The 3695-nt window shown below is 43.9% G+C and overlaps 1 pseudogene; it reads left to right on the top strand.

Annotated features, from left to right (window-relative positions):
• Positions 1–1032: 1032 nt before the first annotated feature.
• On the top strand, positions 1033–3092 carry LOC111165905 (microspherule protein 1 pseudogene; annotated as a pseudogene).
• The last annotated feature ends 603 nt before the right edge of the window (positions 3093–3695 follow it).

Consider the following 3695-nt stretch of genomic DNA (forward strand, 5'->3'; position numbering starts at 1 on the left):
CCAAAGATTCAGAGCTATAACTGATGAAAAGTTATAATGATTAGAAAGCTAAATTTAGAAACTATGCAAAGATAGTCTGATCTTTACTATTCAACTCGCTAGCTGACCACTGTTATGTTGACCTTGTGTGCAGAGAAAAGACACTCAACCAAGGAGGGGGAAGAATGATATAAGTCATGAGTTAAGTGATTACTATAGTATTTTAGATTTTTCCCACCATCAGATAAAATTTATTTCACATAATAGGTAAGTTTACTGAATGTCTTGTTTCAATTTTTAGGAATACCAACATCTTTTGCTAAAATAGTAATATACAAATCTGTTGTTTTTAATTTTAATAAGAACTTTTCATGCTAACAGACTCACAAAATCATTTGTCAACATGAGAAGGATTGTAAGATTAAGGCTCTAGAAACCATGAATAGGTGTTCTTAATGGAACACTCACCCCAAAACTTTTAAAAGGATTTGAATGTAAGCACCTTAAGCCAAAACACATACTTACTCCTTTTACGATTTTGTTGTTGTTGTTATCCCAAATTCTGTCCCTGGGACATAGCATGCACTCAATAAATGTTTACTGAACTGAGCTCTGCAAAGTACCAATATTACATTAATTTTACTTTGTACAGTTTATTATTATAGACACAGAAATTATATATGTTGTACCATATTATTGTTAGATAAATTCATTGAAATAAAGCAAACATGTTGTTATTTCTAATTTACTAAGTCAAGCCATGTAGAGTTAAAGAATTTGGGCATGGTTACATGGAAACAACAGTGCAGTCAAAACTAGAACCAGGGAAGTAGACGAATCTCAAGGAAGCCGGCTTTGGCCCTGCGGCTGCTGCCGTCATCGCCGTGGAGAAATTGTTGGAGCCGGCAGCCTAGGAATGAGTCTCCTCTCAGCCTCTAAGTTCACCTGGTCAGAATCCTTGGATGAACCTGTGGGACCCTTCCTTCTAGCCCTGTGGTTTGGATCAAGTGGCTTTCGGACTGTAAGAGGATCTACAAAGATTCTCAGGGACTGCGAGGTTCACCCCTGATGGCATCAGGCACTGCCAGCCGCTCAGAGGATGAGGATGGCACTGGCAGAAGCGGGCATCCTCACAGGCTTTGGCACCGTCCCTAAACGGAGAAGCACCTCCAGGTTCACCAAGAGAAAGAAGTTTGATGATGAGCTGGTGGAAAGCAGCCTGGCTAAGTCCTCTACCCGGGAGAAGGGGGCCAGTGGGGTGGAACCAGGGCACTGTTCGGGGAGTGAACCCTCCCTCCTCCAGTGAGAAGGAGAAGGTGTCCAAGGCCCCCATCGTCCCTGTGCCACCCAGCCCAGCCCCAGCCCCTGGACTCACCAAGTGGGTGAAGAAGAGCAAACAGCCACTCCAGGTGATGAAGGATCTGGGCTGCTGGAAGCCTGCGGACGACCTCCTGCTCATCGATGCCGTGTTGCAGACCAATGACCTGACATCTGTCCACCTGGGCGTGAAGTTCAGCCGCCGCTTCACCCAGCAGCACCGGTACGCCCTGCTCTACGATCCTGTCATCTCCAAGCTGGCCTGCCAGGCCATGAGACGCACTGCTGCACTCAGAGGCCGTTGCCGCCATCCAGAGCAAGGCCCTGTTTAGCAAGGCTGAAGAGCAGCTGCTGAGCAAAGCGAGATCGGCCAGCCAGCCCACCTTGGAGACTTCCAGGACCTGCTGCACAGACGCCCTGATGCCTTCTACCTGGCCCCTACTACCAAGACTCTACAGGCCCACTGGCAGCTCATGAAGCAGTATTACCTGTTGGAGGACCAGACAGTGCAGCCGCTGCCCAAGGGGGACCAAGTGCTGAACTTCTCGGATGCAGAGGACTTGATTGACGACAGTAAAGCTCAAGGACATGTGAGATGAAGTCCTAGACCATGAGCTGATGGTGGCTGACCGGCTCCAGAAACGAGAGATTCGGCAGCTGGAACAGGAACTGCATAAGTGGCAGGTGCTAGTAGATAGCATCACAGGCATGAGCTCTCCAGACTTTGACAGCCAGACCCTGGCAGTGCTGCGGGGCCGCATGGTGCGGTGCCTGAGGTGCTTGAGAAAGATCACCCTAGGCAGAGCAACCGAGGGTAACCAGATTGACGTGGACCTGTCTCTGGAGGGTCCGGCCTGGAAGATCTCCCGGAAGCAAGGTGTCATCAAGCTGGAAAAAAGATGGTGACTTCATTGCCAGTGAGGGCCGGCGGCCCATCTACATCGATGGACGACCTGTGCTGTGTGGCTCCAAATGGCGCCTTAGCAACAACTCCGTGGTGGAGATTGCCAGCCTGCGATTCGTCTTCCTCATCAACCGGGACCTTATTGCCCTTATTCCGGCCGAGGCTGCCAAGATCATGCCACAGTGAGAAGTGGTGGCAGGACCCATGGGCTCTCTCTGGCCTCAGTTTCCCCTGCCATCCCAGACCCCTGGAGCTGGGAACTCAGGCTCCTGGAAAAACCAGAGGGGGCTGTGGTTGACTCAGCTCCTGGCCCCTCGATCTGAGCCTCTGCGGGGGGGGGGGGGGGCGCCGGGGCTGGCCCTGGGGAAGCCCCTAGAGGCTGGGACCCTCAGGCTTCCTTGGTGTCGGAGCCCTTCCCCTTCTCTCCCTGCAGAGGACCCTACCCTTTTCCCCAGATTCCCACCTTTGCCCCGTGTCTCCAGCTGATTAGCTTCAGATTTTTCCTTTATTATTTTTCTTTTGTAAATACAAAGCACTGAGTTCCAAAAAAAAAAAAAACTAGAACCAGGTATGTTTACCTCTAAGGTTAAATTTCATTCAACTATAGTTACCACATTTGTGACACTGCAAATGCATAAGTAGCCTTATTTATACCCTTCAATGTAGAACCTATATAATAGAAAACATATACAAAAATTCAGAAAGGGATATAATAATTTACTTCATTTTAAACTATTATTATGAATGATACACTTTTAAACCCTCATGTAAACTAAAATATTACTCTTCCTTAAACCCTCATGTAAACTAAAATATTACTCTTCCACTTTTAAGAACACATTATTGAAGATATATTAGACAAATAGTAACATATGGATGATAATTTAATGAATATAGTAATTTGGCTAAATTGTTTAAATTTATAAAGAAATAAGACATTTTACATATGGTTGGAAATTCTTTTGCAAACTTCCCTAGCATCATTCTCCTCTCACCCAAAGGTAACATTAAAATATTCTAAAATTAGTATTTAAGATCCTGAACTTATTACTTAATATGATGGCAGCCACAGATGGTAGAGTGCATTGTTATTTTTCCTTTACAGTAGCAAATACTTATTAGAATACATAATAGAAACAAAGACATTGCATACAATTATCAAAAAATGATAAAGTGTCAAACTACTAATAGAGCATATATAAAAGTTATGGGAAAAATTTAAATGTTTTATTAAAATATATGAAAATGACCATGTATAAATGGATGGGATATCATATTTATGAAAAGGATACATCTATGTCATGATTATTAACACTTCATAATTTGTTCCACTTAAAGGGATTCTAATAAAAATTTTAATAGGTGTTTGTGTCTGTAGTTGTGGGTGTGTAAAATTCAAAAATCTTTTATAAATCTTTGACGTAAGTTCTTAAATTAACAACAATTAAAAGAAGAATTATATTGAGAAAATTGCTTTACAAAATATGTAAAAAGA

The sequence above is a fragment of the Delphinapterus leucas genome, chromosome 5 (genome assembly GCF_059928025.1).
Source record: "Delphinapterus leucas isolate spDelLeu-1000000601 "Yukka" chromosome 5, BTC_Dleu_Yukka2, whole genome shotgun sequence".
NCBI classification, from domain to species: Eukaryota; Metazoa; Chordata; class Mammalia; order Artiodactyla; family Monodontidae; genus Delphinapterus; species Delphinapterus leucas.